The sequence below is a fragment of the Anas platyrhynchos genome, chromosome 14 (genome assembly GCF_047663525.1).
Source record: "Anas platyrhynchos isolate ZD024472 breed Pekin duck chromosome 14, IASCAAS_PekinDuck_T2T, whole genome shotgun sequence".
In the NCBI taxonomy this organism is placed as follows: Eukaryota; Metazoa; Chordata; class Aves; order Anseriformes; family Anatidae; genus Anas; species Anas platyrhynchos.
In genome coordinates this window covers 18384514-18398957 of record NC_092600.1, presented here as the reverse complement: position 1 = coordinate 18398957, position 14444 = coordinate 18384514, and the positions used below count along the sequence as shown (strand labels likewise).

The 14444-nt window shown below is 40.5% G+C and overlaps 1 long non-coding RNA gene across 3 annotated transcripts in view; it reads right to left on the bottom strand.

Annotated features, from left to right (window-relative positions):
* Positions 1-14444, bottom strand: part of LOC139998669 (uncharacterized) — a 47543-nt gene that overhangs the window by 26536 nt on the left and 6563 nt on the right. Inside the window, exons 3-5 of one of the 3 annotated variants that reach the window (XR_011803378.1) lie at positions 12239-12547; positions 12048-12101; positions 8712-11251 (exon numbers count right to left, since the gene is read on the bottom strand). The exons of the other annotated variants lie outside the window; for them this stretch is intronic. This is a non-coding gene — a long non-coding RNA (uncharacterized lncRNA). Of the gene's footprint in view, positions 1-8711; positions 11252-12047; positions 12102-12238; positions 12548-14444 lie in introns of those variants that run through there. 3 annotated transcript variants of the gene reach the window in all.

The following is a 14444-nucleotide window of genomic DNA, read 5'->3' as shown; positions in this document are numbered from 1 at the left end:
TTACTGAAAGGGTTGTTAGGCACTGGAACAGGCTGCCCAGGGAGGTGGTGGAGTCACCATCCCTGGAGGTCTTTAAAAGACGTTTAGATGTAGAGCTTAGTGATACGGTTTAGCGGAGGACTGGTTAGTGTTAGGTCAGAGGTTGGACTAGGTGATCTTGAAGGTCTCTTTCAACCTAGATGATTCTGTGATTCTTCAAAATAAGCTGGAAACACATTTCCTAAATTATTTTTTCCCCTACTAGGAACTGGAACAGTCAGTGGGTGCACAGAAGTGAAGAAAATCACAAACTTTTTTGAAATTGCTGCAGGCTTAAAGCCTTTTATGTCATGGCAATGATCATGAAGACAGCCTCTACAAGCTTTCAACACAAACCACGTCCCATGCCACAATTAAATGTAATCAGATGCAAAAACAGCGGAGGCTAGAAATGTGGAAACCCAGAGATGCATGTTACTCTGGAAGAGAATGAAAGAGCACACAGTAACTGAATAAACCATACATTCTGCCCTCACCTGCCAATACAAAAAGCATCATTCATGCATACAGTAATCTGACATTACCTTGAAAGAACATTTGCCAACAATAATTCTTTCCTATTAATTTTCTGTGCAATCCATTACAGTAAATGCCATTACCTTTGAGCCAGCTACAGGTTTTTAACCTTCCAAGATGTCTGGGAACACAAACACAACAGTTTTCTTGAGTAGCACTGATTGCCATGTATTTCAAGATATTTTGAATGGAAACATGAGGAAAATAGCTTCTACATGCGTAATGTGTAAGCTGGTTTACAGGAAGCAAAGAATGAATTAAAAAGAGAGAAATAACACATACAAAAGTAATAGAAGCAACCTTAATTTTGTTGCAATAAATAATGCCATGGGAATTTTGCCTCCAAATTAAAATAATGTTATCAAAAATTCAAATAATGCCATGGGAATTTTATATCTAAAGTGCAGACTCCCCTCCTACAAACCCCCACATGTCACAGAACATGGTTTGAGGCTTACTGACCATGCGATGTTCACAAACTTCTTGATAAATGTTGAATAGAAGATCATCAAGCAAAGCACGACCCGGCTTTAAATTTAAATTTACAAAAGAGGGAGGATGTAACTCAAAGATGTCCAAGAAAAGCACAGCCAAGAATCAAGCCTTCCTAGTTTCTCCATGTCTGCTGCAGTTCCTCAGACCTGCACACATGCTAGATGCAGATCAGCTGCTAGTTTGGTGTAAAGGGAGACTAGGAACTGCTGCCCAAAGCTTGGGATAAGTTGTATTTCACAGTTTTAGCCTCAAACCACAATGCATTACAAGGAGCACATGGTAAGGCAAGAGCAAATACTTAGCTAATCAGTTTAGGTCTTCTGTTTTTGGTTTGTTTTTTGTTTTTTTTTTTCCTGTTTTCTTTGCCTTTGTAAATTACAGCTGGAAGAGTTAAAGAATCCACAGAACTCAGTAGAACTGAGCAGGGGAAAAGTCTGTCTCTTCCGCCTCTCTTTCCAAGAAGGGGTTACCATATTCCAGACTCCAACCCGCTGCATGAGCCTGCATGAGCCAATAGGCACAAGCCAGTGTGTGGTGTGCATGAGGCAGACTGTGCCTCCCGCACTATTTTTGGCTCAATAAGGAATGAGTGGCAGTGTTGCTATAACCCACACATTTCTCATAAAGATAGGGTCCACAGCCTGTCTGGAGACATACAGGTGCCAGAATGGCAGCTTCAAAACATAGGTTATATTTGTACTGAGAATAAATTCCCACACAGGAGTGCAAAGTGCAATAAAACAGCTAACTTTCTCCTTCCACACAGTGTAAGGGCAGTAGCCACACATTGCAGCAGAACACATAGCCTGCACACAGCCCTCTAACAGCTTACAGGCAACCTCCTGTTTTCCTTATCCCATCAGATGCTTGCTGCCTATGCACACAGGGAAGCATGTTGTTACAATTGTCAGCCTGGTTTTATGCAGATTTAATTTAGATTTCTGGGATCCATCCATTCCATCGCTTACAATACATAGAAAGCAGCAAGCACTATTCCATGATATGCTGAGTCTTCTTTATCATATCGGCAGATAAACCCAACAACAGAAAATTCAACTAGAAAAAGAATTAAATTATGTGCAAGCAAAACTAATACACTTGGTGGTGTTTGTTGTTGTTGTTTGTTGTTGTTGTTTTTTATTGTGTTAGGTTTTTCTACCCCAGCCAGGACTAAAAGCCCTGCCTGCCAGTTACTGCTGACAGCTGCAGTTCGAGCTCCCTGGCAACCCACAGCCCATAACTAGCTCATGTCTCCTCACCTAGGGACCAGACATCTTTCACACGGTGTTAGCCAAGCAGTCAGGAAACTCTCACAGCTCTGTACTGGTGTCAGCAGGCACACAAATACAAATGCCCACCAGTGACAATTCAGCAGTAGATGTGCTTGCACAGGAGTTGCTCTTTCCACATCGTTCAATAGATCTGTGGAGTCTTTTGTAGAAAAAACAAAACGTGCTCTTCCATGTGACTATTGGTTTGTAACTGCAGGGTTTCCAGACTCAGTGGAGTACAAGCACAAGTTTCACTAAACCTGGGCAGATATAGTCAAAAACACATCATAACAAGTTTCTTGAAACCATAATAGCCAGTTACATAATTCATTCTGTAGTTCTATTACTCGTCCCACAAGGCTAATCGTTCTGCCATCCCCACAAGATACCTGAATAGTTATGATCTCATCCTAACTGCTGTAGTAACTGCTGCAAAAATCAGGTCACTAGATGCCAAATCAAGAGGTCCTTAATTGAGAGAGATTTTACACTTCCGAAGGTATCACCCATTAATACACCTATATCAACAGATCTCACAAAAATCTCTCCCTGTTCCGTACTGAAAGCCAATTAAGGAAACAACAGATCTGTTAAGTCATGGGGAGGGGTAGGTATACATTTAATACCTCCATAACTGCTGCTGCAAGGCAGCCACATGAGGATGTAATAATTAGCAGTATGCTATTTAAGTACATACAAACAGAGTTGGCGGGTACTGATGGGTTACTAGGCAGTAAAGTTAAAAAAAAAAAAACATGCATGGAAAACAGTCGTTAAGCAAAAAGTTTCAGTGCTGTAAAACCTGACCATCTTCTGAAAACACAGTAAACTTTAAAGGCAGATTTGCCAGCTCTGCTTGTCAAGTGATAGCATTTTCTTCCCTTCAGCAAGTTGCCTTGCTTCTGTTCGGAACTTGAAAATCATTCTAGTGGGAGGTTAGATTGAAACTCCTTTTTTTATAAAAATATCTCCCTTCACAGTCTTTCCTGGTATTTCTCAGTTCTCAATTTAAAAAAGTAATTCTACAACACATTCTCTGAAACACCTAATATAAATATACCAAAGCTCACAGTCTTTAATGAGTGTTACATTAAAAACGAACAAGGACTGTAAAAATCATGTGCCACTACTGCCCTCATTCGGGAGAAATCTGAATCTGACATTCTCTTTCTTGTAAGACCATGGTTTTCCACACAATTACTTTTATCAGTAGTTTTGATATTAACGATTTGAGCATACACACTGTCCTTTACACTTCATTTCAACTTGAAGTATCCTCTCACAACAAGGTAGTTTTCTATTAGATCTCTGAACAAAACAGGGAGAAAAGGCTGCCAGTGCACTAAAACAAAAACAAAATAAGAAGCCCACAGCATTTGGTTAGAAACAAGTAATCACAAGCACCTGACAAAGTGCTGACTCTGTTTATACACAAATGCAAGTACCGTATAAAAAATGGAACGAGAAAAAAAAAAATCCAAGCTGAAAACAGCTCAGATTCAGATGACTAAGATTTTTTAAATCAGAGAAAGCAGAGAAGTAGAGGGATAAATTACGAGAAAGAATTGGTTGTCCACAATTTTAAAGAAATTTATGCATCACAAACAATAAAGGGCCAATTCAGTTTACAGGAGCAGAAGAAATCCAATGGACTCAGCCCACTGACACAGTAAAAGCATAATGATCAACAACAGAAACACTGATGAAATACTGCTTTGCTCTCCCCTTTTAAGTGAGAGTAGATGGTAGTGCTATCAAAATCATTTCACGTTTTAACCACAAAAAAAAAAAAAAAAACGTGTGTTAAAATTTGATTTATAGAAAACCCAGTTGAAATGACTCAGTTCCACAAAACATACATTTGTATAGAGCATTCCATGGTATGAAGGCAGATTTCTAAGCACTCCTAAACAAGCTAGGGTCATGCTAATATTTAAAGGTGACAAACTAGAAATACAGTGTGGTAAGTCTAAATCAATCCTTGGTAATATCACAAAATATCACATTTTTTCTTATATCAATGCCCTATCCATTCAGGCCACTTCACATGAAAGCCAAGTGAATCATCCCTTTCAGACTGGTAGCCCAGTCTCTAAAACAGGCAGCAGACTGTAAGATTCACAAGCTAAATTTTAAGAGCTTTGTCTTCAGTGCTGCTTTCTACAGAATTCAGCTTTGCCTTAGAACTTGTAAGGGGGAAGGGAACACAGAGAGAAGTCAGTGAGATTGCTCAGACACATTTTCAATATAAAATAAATAAATAAATAAAATCATTGGTGCATTTTTATCGAGCACAGCCAGCAGCTTTGTCCAGCTGTGAGTGAGTTGCAGGGCACTTACCCCCACTATATAATTACTGACTATTTTTATGGTTATTTGAGCCTGAGCAAAGTAATGTGAAAAAGACCAATGACCAAAAAGCTTTTAATCCCAAATACTGTAATTTAAGACAACTGTGCCAAAAATAAGTAGGAACACATATGGGCTTCTGGGCAGGGTAAGGTTGGCCCTAAGGGAACTGCAGCAAGCTCTTCCCATCACCAATTTTCAGAGGGCCTCTACAACCTGTTTATTTAAAAACAAAACTGAAAAGTAACATACCACCTTTGCCTCCCTCTGGGATCTGCTTTCCAAATGGGCAGCACCACCTGAACAGCACAACAGGGCTCATGTTTACCTCAGAGACCATGCTGTCACTCCAGCTTTGTCTGACATTTTACATTCACACATGAAGAAACGATGACTATTTCTGGACTGCAAAATACTGTCTGAAGGACAGACAGATTATATACCATGCATTCTAAAGTGGTAGGTTGCTATGGTTTCCCACTGCAAGAACAAAATTCTCCTCATTAGGTTATCTAAAGATCTCCTCTACTAAACCAAAATTGTCCGTCAGGGAGGCAGACTGTCCTTTAATCATAGCTCTCTCTTTGTGAAATTCAGTCCATTTGCTCCTAAAACAGCTTTTGAAAAGGATGCAGCCCCGCATATGAAGTGAAATATCCTAATGCTTCAGTTACAGGCTGTGTACTAACTGCTGGGCTTCCACAATAGCAGGGACACTGACTTGCAAGCTGCAGCCCTCTAAATCTATGGTAAGTAAAAAGATATTTATCTCTTGCTTGTTAAAACTACTACCTGGACTACTTCATTTGTCTAAACTACTTAATTCACTTAGTTGGTAAAGCACAATGACAATTACAATCAACTAGTACACCCTCTTAACATGAAAAATCTAATAAATAGGAAGCAAACTGTATTATCTTAAAACCTATGTATCACTGCTTACCAGGGCACATAAAGAGCTAGATATTGTAGTCTGACATGAATCAATCTTCTATATATTCTGATTATTTATGTGCCAATTTGCAGAGTGTGACAGAGCTCCACTTTTGAGAGAAACAGCAGCAAGAATTATTGAAGGATGGGGTTCAGCAAGATATGAGGCTGGCTTGGAGACTTTCCCTTCCACGAAAAGGCACTCATTGGATCTACACAAACGCACGCAGTATGAGGAATAAAATGGATGAGCTAGAAGTCCTGGCCCAGTCCCGCAACTACGACATCATCGGCATAAGCGAAACCTGGTGGGATGAGTCCTGTGACTGGGGTGTTGCGATAGACGGTTACAGGCTCTTCAGGAGGGACAGGCAGGGTAGGCGAGGTGGTGGGGTGGCGATGTATGTGAAGCAGGGGCTGGACTGTGTGGAACTCCAGGTCGGCGATGGCAAAGTTGAGAGCCTCTGGGTAAGGATCAAGGGACGAACGAATAAAGGGGATGTCGTTGTGGGAGTCTATTACAGACCGCCTGGCCAGGACGATAGCGCCGATAACTTATTCTTTACAGAACTAAGAGAGGCCTCGAGATTAACTCCCCTTGTCCTTATGGGGGACTTCAACTTGCCAGACGTTAACTGGGAGTGCCACACGGCTGATACGAGCAAGTCCAGGAGGTTCATGAAGCACCTAGATGATAACTTCTTGGTGCAGGTGCTGACGGAGCCAACTAGGAAAGGTGCCCTCCTAGACCTGTTGCTAGAAAACAGAGAGGGTCTGGTGGGAGATGTGGTGATTGGTGGCCGCCTCGGTCATAGCGACCATGAAGTGGTTGAGTTCAAAATTTACAGTGACAGAAGGAAAAGTGCCACCAAAACCTCATCCCTAGATATGGGGAAGGCGGACTTCAGGCTGCTCGGGGAACTAGTCAGCAAGGTCCCCTGGGAAGCTGCTCTTGAAGGCCTTGATGTCCACCAGTGCTGGTCACTCTTTAAGCGATGCCTCCTAGAAGCACAAGAACAGGCAATTCCTAAATATCGCAAGTCAGGCAGGCAGGGCAGGAGGCCGTCGTGGCTGACCAGGAACATTCTTATGGAGATTAGGCGGAAACAGAGAGTGTTTCGCTACTGGAAGGAGGGCCGGGTGACATGGAAAGAATACAGGGATGCTGCTCGTGTCTGTAGGAAGAAAATTCGTGTGGCTAAAGCACATCTAGAGTTGAAGCTGGCTGTGTCTGTGAGAGAAAATAAAAAGGGTTTTTTTAGATATGTGAATGGAAAAAGGAGAACTAAAGAATACATAGGGCCGCTCCTTGACAGGGAAGGTCTTCTCACAGACAATGACATAGGCAAAGCAGAGACGCTTAACGCCTTCTTTGCCTCTGTCTTCAATGCCGATGATGGGCTTCGGGACCCAGGGTGCCCCGAGCTGGAGGACCGGGACGGTGGGGATGACAAACTCCCAACCGACCCTGAACGTGTGCGGGATCTGCTACTCCACCTGGATCCCTACAAGTCCATGGGTCCGGATGGGATTCATCCCCGGGTCCTGAAGGAGCTGGCGGACGTCATCGCGGAACCTCTCTCAATTATTTTTCAACGATCCTGGGAGTCTGGAGAGGTCCCGGTAGACTGGAAGCTGGCAAATGTTGTGCCGATTTTCAAGAAGGGTCAGAAAGAAGACCCTAGCAATTACAGGCCTGTCAGTCTCACGTCAGTGCCTGGTAAAATCATGGAGAAGATGGTTCTCGAACGTATTGAGGCGCACCTGGGGGACAAAGCAGTCATTGGTCCCAGCCAGCATGGGTTTGTGAAGGGTAGGTCCTGCCTAACTAACCTGATTTCCTTTTATGATAAGATCGCCCGTATGGTAGACCAAGGGAAACCAGCTGATGTGATTTTTTTGGACTTCAGCAAGGCTTTTGACACGGTTTCCCATAGGATCCTACTGGACAAAATGTCCAGCATACAGCTAAATAAAAACATCATACGATGGGTGAGCAATTGGCTAACGGGCAGGGCCCAAAGGGTTATGGTGAATGGGGCTGCGTCAGGCTGGCGGGCGGTCACCAGTGGGGTCCCTCAAGGCTCCATTTTAGGGCCGGTACTTTTCAATATTTTTATAAACGATCTGGATGTAGGAATAGAAGGCATTTTGAGCAAGTTTGCTGATGACACCAAACTTGGAGGAGTTGTGGACTCGAATGAGGGTGGAAAGGCCTTGCAGAGGGATCTGGATAGGTTGGAGAGCTGGGCGATCGCCAACCGCATGAAGTTCAATAAGAGCAAGTGCCGGGTCCTGCACCTGGGACGGGGAAACCCTGGCTGCACGTACAGACTGGGCGATGAGATGCTGGAGAGCAGCCTAGAAGAGAGGGATCTGGGGGTCGTGGTAGACAACAAGTTGAATATGAGCCGGCAGTGTGCCCTGGCAGCCAGGAGGGCCAACCGTGTCCTGGGGTGCATCAAGCACGGCATCGCTAGTAGGTCAAGGGAGGTGATTGTCCCGCTCTACTCTGCGCTGGTGCGGCCTCACCTCGAGTACTGTGTGCAGTTCTGGGCACCACAGTATAAAAAGGACATGAAACTGTTGGAGAGTGTCCAGAGGAGGGCTACGAAGATGGTGAAAGGCCTGGAGGGGAAGACGTACGAGGAACGGCTGAGGGCACTGGGCCTGTTCAGCCTGGAGAAGAGGAGGCTGAGGGGAGACCTCATCGCAGTCTACAACTTCCTCGTAAGGGGGTGTCGAGAGGCAGGAGACCTTTTCTCCATTAACACCAGCGACAGGACCCGCGGGAATGGAGTTAAGCTGAGGCAGGGGAAGTTTAGGCTAGACATCAGGAAGGGGTTCTTCACAGAGAGAGTGGTTGCACACTGGAACAGGCTCCCCAGGGAAGTGGTCACTGCACCGAGCCTGACTGAATTTAAGAAGAGATTGGACTGTGCACTTAGTCACATGGTCTAAACTTGGGTAGACCTGTGCGCTGTCAAGAGTTGGACTTGATGATCCTTAAGGGTCCCTTCCAACTCAGGATATTCTATGATTCTATGTAACCTGAAGCTCTGTTAACTCTTCTCTTGCCTTGCTGACCCATCCCATTGGCACTGGCAGACCCAACAAGCCTGTTAAACTGCCTGCTTGTAACCTCTCTGCAATTTAGATAAAACCGAAGTTGACAGCAAATCTCAGTAACCCTGCAAATTTGATAGCTCAGTTTCGCTACTGTGTAATGGATTCGATTTGGGCCCAGTTTTGGATAGACAGAAACATTTTATTATCACAATTGCACTACTGACATCCTTCTAAAAAAGTAAAAACAACATCACACAAACTAGGAATAGGCAAAGCCTGGAAAATAGCTTCTACCCTATTTGCCAAGTCTTTTCCTAGTATGAAGAACAGAAAAGGTCAGGCAATTTAAGCTTCTGCATTTTTATCCTAACTTACTTAAACTTTCTTGTAGGAAAAACACAATTATTTCAGAACACACTGCTCAATGTCTCCCTTTAACTGTTAGGAATACTGAAATTCAAATTAATTGCACAATTGACTAAAATTCCTCAAATTTACTTCCTTACTAACGAAGGAAGGTGATGCCTGTCCAGGAAGGCGGTTACAGGTAAGGATGATGGTACCAGCCTTTGGGTGCGATGTGACAGTGGAACACAACAGTTGGCTGTTAAAATAGCCTTAAATAAAATATTTGGGGACTCTTAAAATAAATCCATGTTACAATCTCTTTCAGATTAAAAAAAAAAAAAAAAGTCATCTGATATTTCCATATACATTTGGAGGACCTCTATCAGTTAAGAGTATTTCAATTTCTCACTTTTTCATAAAAAGGGAACAATAATATGGTGCACATATATTTGTAGGATTGAGAGTACCTAAGCAGTTGAATTTCCACTGTCAGTTCAACACTAAAATAAATTAAGACTCTTTTTCACTACACATAAGAAAGTCACAAGCCCAAAGAAAAGACTCTATTCCACAAACTCTAAACCTCATGTCAAGGTAGCAGCAACTCCACAACTCTGTCTTCTATTTTGAGAGAACTTCCCTTGGTTTCAATATCCCAGCAAACAAATTCATTGGTGTCCCATGAAAAACAGTGATTACCGTTTCTCAGGCACATTCTTCCTCCTGTCAGGATTTTGTGGACTTGTGGATTTTATTTGCTTTTAATCAAACCATAGTAGTTGGTTATTATTATTATTTGTTGTCTGCTCATAGCAAAGCTTTTCCATACTGTAACCAATCCCTATGCGCTGCATACTTTCTAGTTGCACTCTGCCTTTCTCAGGATGGAGTCTGCATTATTATGGGTCTCAGCATTCAAAGATACGGGCAATAGATTAATTTATTCCATGTTATACTAACACTTACAATTTATCTCTCAATTCTTTCTCAAATCATTCCCAATATTCAGTATGCTGTGAGTACTGCTCAATTTTCAATGGACCTTTCTCAAACAGATTAGCCCAGATCAGCCTTTCCAAACTCAACAAATTTATCATTTTCTATTTACAAATTTGGAATTATCATTCACGCCCTCCCTTCATCCTGCTCCTGGTTTATTCATCAATGCAAACTCATCTGCTACTTTGTCAAAACAACAGTTTGCAGTCAAAACTTTTTTTTTTATCATCATAAAGAAAACTATGAATTGGTTACAAAGCTACCAGCCCATTATTCAGTTCTGTTTCCAGGTCATTCATGATCATCTCAAATATACATGTACATGCACCATACAACTCTGTTGGACTTTGGTCGTAAGCTTCCTGAAAAGTGAAAAATGACCATTTTCCTTTCAATTGGCTGGTAATTAATCATAAGAGGTTCATTCTCTAAGGACAAACACACCTATCAGAAGGCCCAATATTCTTGCCTGTGGTAATAAATGCCATCAAATCCCTTTCAGAATTCAACATCTTTGAACAAGTCCAGAACCAAAGAGTAACTAATAAGCTTGAGGAGCGGTGATTTACCTGCTATGGAAGCCATGTGAACTCTTCCTTCATTTTCATTTCACTGCTGACTAGTTCTAGCTTTCCCAGAAACTTTAAGAAAATAAACCAATAAGGACATTTGCCAGTTTTGGTGTATTTGGTCTTGAAACTGATTTATGTAATAGACTGCAAAACACAAATAGTAAATTATCAGCTTCCTGAGTTCCTTTAGTCTCAAAAGGAAATGCTGTCTAGTGCTGGCAACTTATTATTCATGTAAATTGATTGTTCAAAAAAGTTTTTTGTATTCAGAGTTTGGTCTGAGACAAGATTTCTGAGTAAAGAAAAAAATACATATTCTGTAAAGAAATAAGGACATCAAGAGTGCAAGGAACTATTTTCACATTTCTACTATGATCTCTTGATTCTTTTGTTGTGCTGGTGTGTTTTTTTTTGTTTGTTTGTTTGTTTTCCCCACTCATGAACCTTAAAGACTGGCAAATTTTCTGCTTTTAACAATGTCTGCAGCATTTACTAAGAATCATTCTGGCTTTTTCTGAAAACTGGTAGATGTTTGTTATGCATTTTTAGACACATAATGCCAAAAATATATACTTCAGTGTTCAAAGACACAAGCAACTCTTGTTCACCCCTCAAGGGTTCTTGGGTTCATCCTATAATACATCTGGAGTGCTTTTATACCTGAGACAAAAAAAACAATCAATTACATGTTAGTTCTGAAAGCTTTGTATAAGAGACAAAAATACTCTTCCACTCTTTACAGAAGATATTGGCAGTTAGTTGCATTCACATCCAAACCATTTGCTTCTTTAAACTGGTAATCCTCATGGGCTGCATTGGTACAGCAGTTTTGTTGTTTTGGGGACTTTTTTGGGGTGTGTGTTTGGTTTTGGAGCATGAGCAGATTGCTTATGACTGTTTAACTGTTCTGTTTCTCAACAAAAAATAAATGTACTCTATTACCTTCTTACCATAGATACCATTTTAGCAACCTACCGCTACTTGAGATTACAAACTAATCAGCATCTCAGTTATAACCCATCATATTTGGAAACCACTATTTAGTTCTGCCACTTGTTGTAAATCCTTCTCTTACTGAGAAGCACTGTGTTTGGCTTTAAAACTATGTAAACCCCAGCAAATGCTGGGCATGTCAAAAGAAAAGCAATGTGTAAAAATTGTTATTTTGAGAGGTCTTGACTCACAGAGCTAAAAGAAATACTGTAATTTAGCAATTACGTGCCAGTTAATGTTGTCAGTAAGAATTTCTGGATTTGAACCAACTAGAGCCATTGGAGATGCTTCAATCTCAGTTAATATCACAAAAATCTCAGTAGAGATATTAGGCCATAAAATACAAGAGCTCTCTGTGGGCCAGTATAAGACAACAAACCACATATTTCTATTATATTAAGATAAAATCAATAGTATCCACAAATTGGTGATCAAGGCTAGTCCAGAACAATTAGCGCGTTACCAGTATGCCTAGATCAACAGTACAGCATCCACATAGTTGCTTGAAAGATTTTGTCTGCAAACAAACCAAAAAAAAAAAAATCAACGTCATACTGTCTTGTAATGACTAAAATATTCAAATACTTCTCTGTGAACAAAACACACTGTCCATAGACTACTCATCACAGAATGAATGAAAATAAACATACACACCTTTGCAGCCTTATTAGTAATTACAAGTCCCTAGTCTCAGCTTCCCCAGTCTATTCAATGAATCACTTTGTGTTCTGAAACCAGCTGATGATGCTGTTCCTGGAGAAGTTATCCTGAATCTTCTCAAATTGAGAGGAAATATCTAGCTAAAAATTAAGGGCAGAGAAGTTGTAACCATGAAGAGCTGAGGACTGCTGGTAGTTACCAATTTCCCACAGAAGTCCACAAAGTTTCATATCCCACACCATTTTCTGCAAGGACAGCTTGTATATACTACTTCTTCATGATGTCTGTTGAATGTCTTCAGGGCTGGGGAAGAGGAGTGTCAAACAGCAAAGAAATTTTATAAATAATTTTCAACTTAAATACCTTTTGGAGAAAATAAGGTTGTTTTTGTAATTCACTGAATTAAAGTAACTTGCATAGATCACAATAAACATCAGCAAGCATACAAATCAGACACTAGCTAAATACAAGAGACAGGAGCATTTGGATTACATGATATTCAAATACACTAGTAAAACTAATAGATTGCTATTTTCCCTACTCAAAACTGTTTTGTGCATTATCACTGCAAACAAGGTGGAAAACCATGCAATAGTCTGCTTCACTTGGCAGTTTCACTTAAGTATACAGTAAGAAGTGTTCCAGTTTGAAAATCTAGCTATCCTGTTATAACATCTTAAATTCTCTTCATTAACATAAGAGGAAAAGGAATCACAGAATGAATATTTGACTAGGATCAGTATAAGAACATCAAGCAATACTTAATTACAACTTTTATATCCATTATAGGTTTTGGTGTTTATGGGAAGTGTTAAAATGTACATGTTCCATCTGGCCAAGTGACTTTCTCCCTTTTGATTTATAGCAAGGAATAGTGCAGCACATTACCTTTTGTTTTTTGGCTTGCAGAGTTCTGGTTTAAAGGCTGAAGAATGCAATGGAAAGGAAAAGTCACAGGAAACTTTTGAAGTCATTTAATCTATTGCTCAATTTTCAGTGAAATCACACTCCTTAATGTATCAATGTCAGGACTATAGGACGTCACTCTGTGAACCCTATGGCCTTTCTTTTCAAACGAAATTCAGACAAGTAAATCCTTTACATTTAGAGCTAGATATATAAATACCTTTGAGACCTGTATCTATATGAGCTTAAACAAGGTCTTTGAAATTAGAATCACAGTTTTCCCATGGCTATGCTGGACTTAAAGTTATGAAGAGACTTGCCCAGAAGCAGATCCAAATGGCTGAGAAACTTGTCTCTTGAGCCTCCCAGGCCATACGCACAAGCACTCACACTTGAATCCAGCCAAAAGCTTTTTACTCTCTCCTCTGACACGTTTGATATAACAAGCCTCAGTAAAGGAGTCATGCCAGACAAAGTAAGTGTCATATAGGGTTTCACATGTGCTAGGGAGGCTTCACCTCTTCCTTTTATTTCCCTTTCTTTTCTCATGTGCGCTTGTTTACAACAATGCTAATGAATTAACTCAAAACAACAGTTATTGCAATGAGCCAACAAACACACCATAACTGACAATTGTAATCAAAACCCCGATTCTCCTCATGTGTGGGATCTGAACTGTATATGAAACAAAAGAATATAAAGGGGACAATTCCAGGATTTTTAAAGATGTGTGTATATATATTTATTATGTTATTAAGATTAAAAAGATGACAGCAATCTTTCTCTTATAGGAATTCCAGCAAAAATAGTTTCAAGAAACCTTGTCCTAATTCTGATGCTATAGTCATAGAGCATCACATGATAAAGAGTGAAAAGCCAGCATTAACTTAAATAATTGTCTTGAGAAGAGGGTGATATTACACACAGAGGTCTATTTCCATAGAGAAAACATTATTTCCTACTCCCTGTCTTAGATTCTATAGACATTTTTTTATTTTTTTTTTTAATTAAGGTGGCAGTGTTGCAGTGCTTCCTGATATTGTTCAGGCAAGTCAGTATCTGTCTGTAACTCAACACAAAATAACTGGTTTTATACTACAGCACAAATACCTCTAGCTGATAACAACAACAGGTTTATAGACTCCAAAGCACTCAATTATAGGGTCTGTCCTCTACCTGTTTATTATCAACACTTGATTTTGTCCAGGATGGCTTACAAAAAAAGGAGGCCCAATATATTTGGGCAAATATATAGGTTTGGGTCTGCTTGTTTCAAACTGCTCCATAAAGAAAA